The 14,371-nt window shown below is 29.8% G+C and overlaps 1 protein-coding gene across 1 annotated transcript in view; it reads right to left on the reverse strand.

The window, feature by feature from the left end:
- Nucleotides 1-14,371, reverse strand: part of LOC113388476 (dynein heavy chain 8, axonemal) — a 291,892-nt gene that overhangs the window by 214,130 nt on the left and 63,391 nt on the right.

Here is a 14,371-nt window from a genome sequence, read left to right on the forward strand (position 1 = left end):
TCCAGGTACAAAACAATCTCCCAACTCACACTGGAGTCATTCACAAACCAAAACCAAGTCATCCTTTACCATATGCCCACGGATACGTCAAATACCACAGCCAAAACATCCTGAACCACCCAACAATTTTGGAGTCGACCCACTTCATCAAATACAATACCAACAATCAATATGCCGATCACTACCATGGTTCAAATACGCAACTCAAAAATTTCCATCACAACTTTGAAATTTACCAGCTTCTGATATAGAAGTCATCCAGGCTAAACTTGTGCAGTATGATGAGGCCCCGATTTACCAATTGGTGGACAGGTTATCACGTTTTTTGGGCAAACTTCGAGTCCTAGGAATATCCAGAGACATTGGAGAAGGATGAGAAGGAAAGTGATACAGGGAGAATGTGCCAACTAATTTGCCAAGTAATTTCCCAACAAGTTTGGAAGTCTCGAATGTCGAAACTAGTCAACGATCAGCAGTTTGGGTGTGCACACCCAAAGTTTTCCAACCCATTTACCAACAGTAGACGTATCCAACGTACAAACCAGCTCTCAACCAATTTTGGTTTTCACCAACCTCCCCCCAGTACAAATCTCCGCTCTGCAATCTTCCCCAAACCAACCCTCTGATCAAATAGGAAGCCAACTCCAGGCTGTCCAAGTTCTCCAACAAACCTCGGTTTGCACACACACAGACACCAAAACAACTATGCTTCACCCCAACAAGCAAACTTTGGATCCTTTCACCATCACCAACAAATAGCACCCACAAACATTGGGGGCTACTACTCCCCCCTCGGAATTCTACCAATCTATTACGACAATGGACACGGTTTGCTGAATTTTAATCCTCTGAGGCAGCAAAACTACTACGCCCAGTATTATCCTTATTACCAAAACACGAGACAGTATTATCCTTACAATTTTGGATATTATTATCATCACAGTTTGCCGAATTCGCATTACTACAGGCAGCAGTACACGCCTAATTACAACCCTTTTCTGGTCTTGTGCTGCCATAATGGATATTTGAACCAGGGTAATAATGGAAATGGAGGTGAAGATAATGATAAATGATGAATTATGCATTTGAGAATTGGTACAGTTTTTTGTAACTTTTGTATTTTTGCAGGTTACAATTATCCTAAGCCGAATGTCGAGTTTCCAACGCCTGAAGGTAATTGATACAACATTAGATTGATAATACTTGATCACCAAATAATTTATCATATACACTCTTGTTTTTTCACTAAAATCAACATTTCATTAGTTCTTGTGAATAATTGATCAAAGTTTTCTTTAGCACCTTTCATCAAGAATCTAACCAGTCACCAGAATATGGTATATATTTATATGCTTGTTCCTTGTTTGTGTGAAATGTCTATCTATTTGCCGTGCGATTAGGCGTATTTTACATATAAACTAGCGGTGTATGGCATTGTGCCTTAAGACAACTTCCCGTACCGTAATATAACGTATTCGAGAAATTTTAAACGTTTTCAAATATATTATTACAAATACTGTTACATTCATTATTTTTGCTATCTTATTGTTATATCTGAGCAAATCAAATGTAAATCATAAATCAATTTATCTCCAGAATATTAACAATCGTCATTTCATTTCGAATTCAATTTCAAAAAAAAATAGTTGCCTAATTTGCACAAAATTGAAAAAGTACTCCCGTATAGTCACAGTCTAAACGCATTTGCAAATAATTCTGTGCGACATTTTCACTTACACTGCGCTTAGCTTGGCGGCATTTTCACATTTTTCAATAGTTTTTCACAAAATTGAACGTACATCAACAGTCTAAACGCACTTGGCTAAACATTTGTACCAGAGTGGCGCTTAGACTATGCTTAGCCTGGGTAATTTTTTGAATTTTTTGAGTTTTTAATCCAAAATTACAAAATATTTTATGGAAAATAAAAAAAGATATAATAATTTTTTCTGAGGTAAATTAAAAATGTTCAGAAACCTTCCAAACGCCGAGAAATGCAAAAAAAATCATTTTTGATTTTTGGCCCATTACTATAACTACCCCACTGGAAGTTAACTAGTGGTGCATGGCATCGTACCTGAAGCCAAATTGCTGGGACTTCCCGTAAACTAAATTATTAAAAAAACTTCGCAAACTTTTGAAATTTTGAATGATTTGATTTTTTTTTATATTTCCATTTTTTGTATTTTTATTTATTTTTTTAAATTTTGAACATTTTTTTAAGCAAGCGCACTGCATTGCATTGTTGAATATTAAAGCGCGTAAGCGCCGCGTAGTCGTCTAACGTGTAAATATTGGTACGGAACCCATATAAATGTACACATAATTGTGCTTATTGTTATGTACTTTGGAGACGCTGGACCTGCCTTTACAAAAATTTCACCAGTTGTTCATTTTATCAATACAAGTAAAATGTTTTGTGAATTATTTAAATCGTATGCTCCGTTATCTCAAAAACTAAAATGCAATTCTTGGCTCTTTTTGTCCCGTATCTCCGAAACGGCAAGTCCTGCCTTTGCCAAAAACTAATCAGCACAACTCCTTATCAGTAGGTATCAAATGTTTTTTGAATTATTCAAATCGATTGATCCGTGTTCCCGAAATCGTCGACGAAAATTTGTGTCCGCACATACATACATACACGCAGACACACATACATCCATTTTTTCTAAGGTATGCCAAAATGTTCAGAAACCTCTGAAACGTAAAGATATATAAAAATTTCATTTTCGATTTTTTGCGATTACTATAACTTGCCCTACAGAAGTTAAAAAACATTTTACTTGTATTAACAAGAACTCATTTTCATAAAGACAGGTCTAGTGGTTTCGGAGATCTAGTAAAAAAAGTAAAAAAAGACAATTTGAGCTCAAAACAATGATCAGACATATGCACATCAAATTATCAGATATTTCATAGAGATTTTAACGAAATCGTCGTATATATAAAGTATAATTTGGGTTTACATTCCTATGGGTTCCGTACCAATGTTTACGCGTTAGACGGCGACGCGGCGCTTATTACGCGATTGAAGTAAAACTTATTTGCTACTGTATAAGTAGCAATTTAAGTTGAGTAAAATAAATACATCTTATAACAATTTTGAATAATGTTTATAGTAATATGGTAACACTCGTGATGCACACATTTATTAGTGTCGTCAATCATATAAACACATTTATATAATGATAAATTATAAATTAATATTTTATGATTGCATTAAAAAATATGTATAATAATTACAAATAATAATGTAATCAAAGTCGTACTTGAAATATGACATGATCGTTTTAAAGTAATTGCTGATTAATAATTCTATAATATTCATTCACACAGTGGATTATGTAAACAACGCCTAAACAAATATTGTTTTGCAAATTAACTCATCCTGTAAGAATTGTGTTTGAAGAACATCATGTAATTAAAATTAACATACATTCATTCACTGTTTGTATTTTTTTACTTTTTCGCTGACGATATAATCTCATTCCTTGAACAGCTGTAATATCCGTCTTGCCTAACAAATTGAAGCCATACTTTTATATTTGTTTTATTTATCAAGCCCTGCACATAGCTTGATCTATGAATCATTTGCTTTTTTTATGTGAACGTTAATTCAATGATCATCATCAATATTACGAGGTAATAAATTAACCATATTATTAATGTCAACAGGCACATTTATAATTTGTCCAAATATTCCAAATTGTCCATTTGCATGTCGCAATCGTCTAATTTGCATGAAACACAACCTAGGTGAAATTAACCTTTCAGATACAGTATCTAGTTTAGGTAGATAATTTGGTACAGGTGGAAATACAAACCCGTTAAATTTACACAAAGTGGGAATTTTACCCGAATTTAATATTTTTAGACAAGTTTGACATTCAACCTGATTATTTGAATCAATATTCAAAAAACATTATTAAGATTTTGTTGTAAAAAATAGATCGAATAATTGCGATAGCTGCGCTTACTATCGTCGTAGTCTTCAACTTCACGTTGGCGTTTTCGTTGCATTTGTACGGATTTACACCCGTGTCGCGCCTAAAGAACTTTTTACACCCATGTCGCGCCTAAAGAAGTTTTACTTCAAAAAAAAATTCATTACAAATCCAATACAATTTGTTTTGAAGATTCATATACAATACATTCCTTAACATTTATATATATAAATTCCCTTGTAGGAAGTAGGCCACCACCAGAAGCCACACCAGAAGTAGAAACCTACCAAAAACCCATTTTCAACCAACCCAACGTTGGTTTACCAGTTCATCCCTTAAACACAAACCAACAGCAAACACAATCTACAAACATCAGCCAAAATCAGACATCTGAATCAGTAACATCCGACCAAAACTACCTAAATTAATCACCCAACTTGCCAACAACGGTTCTAACCTACCAGGAAACATTTTAGCCGATTTGGCCAAGGCAAATTTGACGTCACTTGACCAAAGTTTTGTCAGATCAGTACCAGAGGTAATAAAACCTGGTAATTCATTTTCTTCGAATGGAGGACAAAAACAGAGTTCACAAAGTTCACAAAGTTACTCTTTTCCTCATCTGGTTCGATTGGAGGTCCTCCGAACAGAAGGTTGCCGAAAATTGATGAAAGTGCTGAGGGAAGTGTGGTTGTAGGTCTAAATACCGATTTGGACGAATAGATAGAATATAATTTGTTTCTATTATATGTACCAATACTTGCCCCTGAACTCTGATGGTATTGTAGATCAAGAAATTAAATTTAAGGTTAATTAGAAATGTTAAAGTTAATTAAAAAAATTAATGTACCCATAATGTTAATTTTTAATAAAATTAAAATATATTTTGACAAAATTTTGGGTGTTTGTGGAAATGTTTTATTTTTCAGATTTAAAGAAAACAATGTCTTCTGAAAAACCGTAGATAAAATTCTTGAATATCTTAAAAAAAAAATTATTTTCAAAAATTGCAAATTCAAATTTCAAAATTCTTGTAGCTATGATTGTGAATTCTAATTTTAGAATTTTAATTTTACAGAATCTAATACTTGATTTTGCAGAATTAGAATTTTGCAGAATTAGAATTTTGTGGAATTTGAAACTAGCAGAATTAGAATTTTGTGGAATTTAAATTTGTATAAGTAAAATTTTTGTAGAAATTGCATTTTGCAAAATTTCATACTTCGTGGTAGAAAAATTATAGAATTTTAATTTTTAGAAATTAAATGTCGCAGAATCTAATGTTTAATGTAGCAAAATTTAATTTTTTTTTTTATTTATTTATTTATTAATTCAACGCCCAAGGCAATATTTTGTAGGAATTAAATTTTATAGAAATCTATTTTGCAGAATTTGATATTTGCAGAATTTGAAATTAGTATACCAAATGCAATATCTACAAAATTCCGATTCTGCAAATTTTAAATTCTAGAAAATTACAATTCTGCAAAATTCAATTTCAAAAAAATTCAAATTCTGCGAAATTCAAATTCTAAAATTCAGATTGTTCAAAATGCAATTTCTTCCCAATTCGAGATCTGCAATATTACACTCTGCAAAATTTGATTTCAATGAAAGTGAAATTTTGCAGAATTCAGGATTTTAAAAGTTAATTACTGCAAAATTCAAATGCTTAAATATTACATTCTTCAAAATTCAATTTCTACAAAATTTCAATTCTGCAAAATTCAAATATTACATTCTTCAAAATGCAATGTTCGCACAACTCATTTTCTTAAATATTATATTCTCTAAAATTCAATTTCCTCTACTATGCAAAATTCTGCAATTTTTACATGTTAATTTCTACAAAACTCAAATTCCTAAATATAATATTTCGCAAAATTCAATTTTTTCAACATTTAAGTTCTGAACAATTCATGTTTTTTAAATATCACATTCTACAAAACGCGATTTTTACACGATGCAAATTCTGCAAAATTCAAATTCTTAAAAATAAGATACTGCAAGATTCAATTTCTACTAAATTCAAATACTGCAAAACTAAAATTTTTAATTATTGAATTTGTGCAAAATTTTAGTTTTCAAATATTATATTCTGCAAAACGCAATTCTCTGACTATTCAAGTTTTGCAAAAACTCAATTTCAGCAAATTTCAAATTCCTAAATGTTACATTTTGCAAAATGCAATTATCACACTTTCCTAATTCTGCAAAATTCAAATGTTTGAAAATAAGATACTGGAAGATTTAATTTCTACAAAATTCAAATACAGCAAAATTAAAATTCTTAAATATTAGATTCTGCAAAATTCACTTTCTACACTATTGAAATTCTGCAAAATTTTATTTTCAAATATTATATTCTGCAAAACGCGATTTTCACACAATTCATATACTTAAAAATGAGATACTGAAGATTCAATTCCTACAAAAATCATATACTGCAAAATTAATATTCTTAAATATTATATTTTGCAAAATTTTTAGTTTCAAATACTATATTCTACAACGCAATTTTCACACTATCCAAATTCTGCAAAAATTAATATCTGCAAATTTTAAATTCTTGACAATTTCAAATACTGCAAAACATTTTAGTAAAATTCTGCAGAACATTTTAGTAAAAATACAATATGATAAAAAAATTGACTTAAAATAGAATATATAAAACAAAATCTGTAAAATAAAAATCTGCAGCATCAAAATATGCAAAATTTAAATCCTTATATATAAAGTGGAAGTCAGCAATGCTCAAAATTAGCCAAGATAAATCTCAAATTTGCTTAAATAAAATCTACAAAATTTACATATATCAAAATATCATTTAAACATTCGAAAATGCATTTCATTAATTGTGAGAAAATCGACTCGTAACATAATAGAAGTTAACCCAAAACTGGGTTCATATATACATAAAAAATTAATATATATAATTTGCACAATTAAAATGTGCAAAGGGTAATAACCCTTTTAAATGCGTTGCATAACCGTTAATGGGCATGTTAATTGATTGCCAAAACATTTATAATTTGTATATATATATGGAGGTGTAGTAGTCCTCCATATTAATACCAATATTATCCAAATTGTATAATAATAAATTCCATAAAATATTATTTATATTTCGTTTATTTTATATATGATTAATATCCACGACACTATGTGTTGTCATACTAATCGTTAATAAAATGTTATTGGTATTTTCGTATTTATAATTGAAAAGAAAGGTTTTAAGAATCATACATTTTAGGCAAATTCGACTAGGGAGAAACAAAAGCCGTGTCCGATCTGACACTTGAATTTCCTTTTGTTTTTCTCAGTGCTGTCACTATATGGGCCAATCTGTCCAGAGACATGTGATGCGTGTTGACAAGCCGCTATGCGTGTTGGCAACCCGCTACATATATATATATATATATATATATATATATATATATATAATGTATTTATATATATAAATGATTCAGACTCAATAATTCCATTACCGTCGTCGTCGTCACCATAACCGCACTATTTACCTAAATAGTTATGAGCAAAAGTTTCGGGCGCGTCTCTCTCAATGTTTGTCCTATTATACAACATTCAGCTATTCTCATCTCAGTGTTGGATCATATTTGTACGAAATGTAGTAAGAGGGCTGAGAAACTCAAATATCAATCCCAATTTAGTACAAGTATCAAAATCGAGTTCGGAAATCTCAAATTCTAACAAAGATTCAAGTTACAGATCTCAAATTCCAAAAATTCCAATTCTAAAATCTCAAATTTCTTGATCTGAAATTTTATAGCAATGACCCTAAATTCGAAGATCACAAGGTTCACAATTTCAAATTCCACAAAGTAGAAATTTAAAAAAACTTAATTTCCAGTATCTCTAATTACGAAATATAAATTGATTAGATTTCAAAATCCAAGGTCATTTATCCTAAGACTTCAAATTTCACGAACTCAAATTCCAAAATCTCAATTTCCAAGAACTTAAATTCCAAGAACACAAATTCCAAAATCTCAAATTTTATAATTTGAAATTACAAGATCTCAAATTTATCACTCCAAATATCAAGAACTCAAATACAATCATTTCAAATTCCAAGAACTCGAATTGAATCACTTTAAATTGCAAAAGTTCAAATTTCAAGATCTCAAATTCCAAAAACTCAAATTTTAAGAACTCATATTCCAAGAACTCAAATTTCAGGAACTCAAATTCCAAGATTTCAAACTCCAAAATCTCAAATTCGAAAAATTAAAAAACCAGAAACTCAAATTTCAGAAGCTCAAATTATAAAAACTCAAATCCAAAGAAATGAAATTCCAAGAACTCAAATTCCAGAAACTCCTATTCCAGAAACACAAATTCCAAGAACTGAATTTCCAAGAACCCAAATTTCAGAAACTCAAATTCTAAGAACTCAAATTCCAGGAACTGAAAATCAAAGAAACTCCTTTTGAAAATTTGAGTTCTTTGAATTCCAGAAAGTCAAATTCCGAAAAGTCAAATTCCATGAACTCAAATTCCAAGAACTCAAATTCCAAGAACTCAAATTCCAAGAACTCAAATTCAAAGAACTGGAATTTCAAAAACTCAAAATCCAAAAATTTAAAATTTTATGAACTAAAATTCCAGGAACCCCAATTATATAAATTTAAATTTCAAAACAAAATTTTCCAAGATTTCATACTCCAAAATTACAAATTATAAGATTCCACATCTCATATAAAATGTTTCAAGAAAAGCTCAAATTCAAAGATTGAAAGATCCTAATTTTAATTTTTTTGATTTTAAATTCCTAAACAATGATCCAAATTTCGAAGATAAGCTCCACAATTTCACAAAATTAAAATCTCGAATTCCAGGATTTAAAAATCCCAAATTTCAAATCTTTAAAATTGTAAATTTTAAGTTTCTAAATTTCAAGTTAACAAATTCGACAAACTCAAATATTAAGATCTCAAATGCCAAAAATTAAAATTCAAAGACTACAAATTTTAAAATGTTAAATTCCAGAAACTCAAATTAAGGGACACGAATGCCGAAAATTTAAATTCAAAGATTACAAAATGCAAGATTTCAAATTACACAAACACAAATTCAAGATTTTAATTTCCAAGATCAAAACGTCAAAGACTACAAATTCCAAAATTTCAAAATCCACAAACTCAAACCCCAAAAAATCCAATTCTAATAAATCTAATTGCTGAACCAAAAATTAAAAGAATTTAAATTCCACAATCCCGAATTTTAAGACTATAACTCTCATTACAAGGTCTCAAATTCTAAGTTTTAAAATTCCTATATTTTAAATTTCTAAAATTAAAGTTCCAAATTCCAAATTCCACAAATTTCAAGACCTCAAATACCAACACCTGTAATTTAATCATTTAAAAATTGAAAAATCTCAAATTCCTGATTTTAAAAAATCTAACATCTTAAATTTCAATATTTCAAATTCAGGGATAACAAATTTTAATAAATCTTAAGTCGTAGCCTTGATATACTAAGGGCTATAATTCCAAAATCTCAATTGCACATATCAAATTATAAGATCTTCAAAAGTATAAGTTGATTCAAAAAATGAAAAATATGGAATTTAAGAATTATAAAAATTGCAAATTAAAACAAAAATGCAATTTGAAAATTTGAAAAGGACTTCAATTTTAATTATCAAGAAGTGAGAATCTTATTTTTATAACATAATGATTTCAAATCTTCAATTCCATTATATTAATCCGCGGTATAAATCGATAACATTAGTACATTATTAAATTATTACTACAAGCAATATTTCCACCAGCCCTCCGTCTATACCTCTTTACTTTAGAAAATTAACTCAATTCTTCGCAAAGATTTCCTTGAACGTGCTCGGAATAACGTATAAACTCACGAGTTAATTTTTTTCGGGATTTTTGCATTTACTTAAAAACTAATAATAAACAAATAATAAATAATTATGGTTACGCAATAAGCCGTCATGAATAACTCATTCACAAACCGAATTTGAATAATTGGATGACGAACTTATTTGTGAAGGCGAAAAAAATTTGGACGAAAATGAAAATAAAAATTCTGATCTTGATTTTTAATTTTTTAGGAATACTTATTCAAGTACGTTGCAATATTGAAATTGTAATATATATCTTCTTATATATAAAAATGGAGCTCTCGATCAAATGATCCGCTAAAACTCGAAAACAGCTAAACCGATTTGGCCAGCCTTAGTCTTGAAAAATTCGTACCAATCAGTAGGTTGTCGGAAAGGCGAGATATCATTTCAAAGTCGCGTAGAAAATTTACAATAATTTTATAATTTTAATTTGAAAATTTTTGTGGAAGCGTAATTTGAATAAAATGACGGTGGCTAATACGTCAAATGTCAAACGTTTTTGACAGATGATGTTTAATTACGTTTAATAGGATGTTTTAGGTGAATATTATTTAATTATGATTAAATTGTAGTAAGTAGTTTTATTTGTAGTTTTATTTGTACACAAAAACATTATTAAACGGATCGCAAGAGTTACTAGAAACCCAAAGTATCAACTTTTTTGAATTGTTAATATAAAAATGCACTTTTTGGCGTTGTGGCACTCTTTTTTTTGCAAATCATATTTTTCTCAAACACGGAGCTCTGAAAGATCTCATTTGTATAATTATATACTCATTGATATTTATAAAGCAACTTCTAGGTTATATTATTTTTTTATTTTTATTATTTAAATTCAGAACCGAAATTTGGTATCGATCAGAGGGACATTTTGTCGAATAACATTTTCCCAGTTATAATTTACCAGAATTTATCGAAAAATAGATAGTAATATATAAAGGTCCGGGGTTAAAAAGTTCCACCATCGATGTGTCAAAAACCAGTAAAGTTAAACATTGTTTAACAACAATATTTGAAAGTGGAGGGCAAAAGATGTATAACCAGCTATAACCTTGATTCTTACGATTTTGCTATTGGGAGATAAACGGTAATGTTTGAAAAGCAATAATAAAAGTATTTTTTTCCGTTGGTAGTTTTTTAGCATTAGTTAAAAATGTAATTATTTTGTAAAAAGTTTGTAAAATTAAAATGAGACATTAAACCTGTTTCAAGTTACCCCGCCTATAGGGTAAAAAGGTCTAGACAACAAATTTTTGAAAGACATAAAAAAGCACATTTCTACAGTGATGAAGTAGCTGATAGTTTTACTGAACGTAGTCAGATAAATTTTCGTTTGAAATGTGTTATTTATTGTGATATAATTGATTTGATTATTATAATATAATTAAAATTTGCTCAAAGTCGAAAGCAGGTCAAAGAAGAGATACTTAAATTCATTTTCTATCTTTCCTCGCAGAAATTTGAAAATTTTATATAAGTTCAGTAGTATTATTTACAATTATACACAAAATTCAGAATCCAAAAAGAATCTGAAAAACTTGAAACGTAATCAATAAGTCGAGAGATCAAAAAATACTTGGATTGGATTATACCATGTTTTCTATAGAAAGAGTATAAAACTTCTAGCAGTTTGATTGTATTGACAAAATATAGACAAACTAATGGGGTTTATTGTTTTTATAATACCTCATTCTATATAGCATTGAAAAAACACATCCTTATACACTTAAAGTATTAATATTTTTGATTCCCTAGAAATTGTTTAAAATATACCTTACTTAGCAAAACAACGTTTGCCGGGTCAGCTAGTATATATATACATATATATATATATATATATATATATATATATATATATACTAGCACATTGCAAGATGAGGATGATTAATATTTCTATCTATTCACTTACCTTTGCAACGGCATCGAAGATACTCAGCAAATGTGGTTGTATCGTATGAGGATCAGAACTCTGTCCCAAAATTTCCAGCAGAACAGGATCAGATACGAAGAAGAATCTTGGGAAACACAGGCGCTTCTGCTCTAAATAACCTATGACACAAAAATAAAACATTAATTACAATTGTTAATTGATATTTAAAATTAACTAGCAAACCCGACGAACTCCGTTTCGCCACCAGATGGTTTCATGAGAAAGTTGAAAAAATTTTTTGTTTGTTTTATATTTGAAAAGGAAAAATGTGATTTTATCATACAACAGTAATGAATTTATTTCGATTACAAAAATGAAGTGTTTTTTATGTGAACTTCTCTAAGTAAATGAAAGTGAATCCGCAAATTATCCGTTTCATTGAAGTGCTCTTTGGTAAACCACATTTTTTGTTTTTTGGTCTGACGTTAACACAAACAAAGCGCATAGTTTTCCAACTCGTGAACAGGCAACGTATAACTGCCCATGTGAAAAACAATGATTTTCTAAATAATCTATTTGAAATTTATCCCGCAAACACTAAGCGATTGGCCTTGCGACTTGTTATTGCGAACGCAAGGCGAACTGGATATTGCAATCGTTTGAAGTCAAACGAAAGACCAGTCGGAATCATTGGTATGTCACCAAATCGCCAGCAATTTTTGATTGAATGGTGAAATTCAGTGCGTGTACATCATTATTCTTTGCGGCAAGAATTGCTCGTTGACTTGACCAAGCATAATTCTGAAAATTCTCACTAATGTCATTACTCGAATTTTTAATTACGGTGCGTGAAGTTTCAGAAATTTATATTAGGGCACGATGCCATGCCAACTAATTTTCTTAGTTATAAACCTTGCGGAGACCGAGACCTTTCCAACGAATGCAAATTGTCGAAATCGGTTCGTGCGTTCTGGAGTTATATCGTCAGGAAGGAAAACCCGACTTATTTTTATATATACTTAGATAACAATTACTAGATCTTGTTACATTCTTTATTTTACCTGTCAAACTCTTTTGGCAAGTTTCCAGCTGGTCAAAAGAAAGGGCAGCAGTTGAATCATAGTCTCATCTCCGACACAACAGTCTATGACGTTGGGGGTGTCCCTGGCACGAAACATTATTTGAACCCAGGACTTGTCGATGGTCTGAAAATAAGAAAAATAGGTCATGATATAAAATTAAACTAGTTGTGAGTGGCCTTTTGCCTTTGGACAAGTTCCAGGAACTTTTAGATGATACCAGTTGATCCTAGAGAACAGCAACTTGCCTAAAGGCAAATTTTAAACCGTGGCATGTGACGTATCAAATGATAGGTCTCAAAGAGCTGAAAACGAATATGATATTCACTATAATCTACATTATCACGTGTGGCTTTCAGCGGAAGGGGGGGGGGGGGGGGGTATGGCTTGATAGAAAATCACCAAAAATATGTGGGGAAGAGAAAGTTCCAGTTAGATATCACCACGTGTATTAATTTTTTACTTAAATTTTCAAAAAAAAGAACGAGAATTCTAAAAAATTCGTTCGGAAAATTTTACGTAACTAAAAATACACGTGATGTATGGTGGGTGGAAGGGTGGTATTCTAAATATCACGTAAGGGAGAGGGGGGTTCAAAATTCCTAAAAAAAATCGATCACGTGATATAATGGACGCCCCCTTAGGTTCCCAAAACTATTTACTTATATATAGATATTATATATGATATATATATATTATATATATATATATATCTATATATATAAAATCTCGTGTTACGATGTTGGTTTGCGATGGACGCCCAAACTACTGAACGATTTTAAATTTTATTGGCTCATTGTGTGCATATATATCCAACTTAGGTTATAGGAAATTTTGAAAAGTAAATTTGAAATATAAATATATAATTTTTATAAATTTCTAAAAATTTTGACAGAAAATGACTAAAAAAAACAAAACACAACTAAAATGACAAATGTCAAAATTAGACAAACTAAATATTATATCATTATATTAAATTTTGACCGAAAAGAAAATATTTTTGACAATTATAATCAATTTGAAATAAAATGCAAATGTCAAAAATCAGATCTTTATGTAAAAAAAATATTTATTTCCACAATGCTCCTGTGTTGATTAGCCAAACTTATGAATTTAAAATTATATCATTATTCATTGATGACTTAAAATAATTATAATTTATTAACAAATAAATAATATTTGAAAGAAAATTTTATTCACATATATGACATGACAAAAGTATAATAAACAAAAAAACTATGATGCGAGTGAATTAATTTTTGAAGTATAAAATGTCAAATAATTTTGAAAATTATAACAAGTTTTTAACTATTTGTCAAAGAATCAGAGTCCAAATCTATTAAATATTTGATTTTTGCCACTTTTATTAATTTTTTATCAATTTAGGCATATTTTTTATGGCAAAACAACGTTTGCCGGGTTAGCTAGGTATATATATATATATATATATATATATAAATTTAGTGTCACAGCTGCCGTCCGCGATGGACGCCTAAAATACTGAACCGATTTAAAATTTTTGCTCACCGTGTGCATATAGATCCCATTTAGGACATAGGTATATTAAAAGTTTCAATTTATAGCCGAAATA

This window comes from Ctenocephalides felis, unplaced genomic scaffold, assembly GCF_003426905.1.
Source record: "Ctenocephalides felis isolate EL2017-DRISC unplaced genomic scaffold, ASM342690v1 CF-g0.4_SCAFFOLD_03572, whole genome shotgun sequence".
NCBI lineage: Eukaryota > Metazoa > Arthropoda > Insecta > Siphonaptera > Pulicidae > Ctenocephalides > Ctenocephalides felis.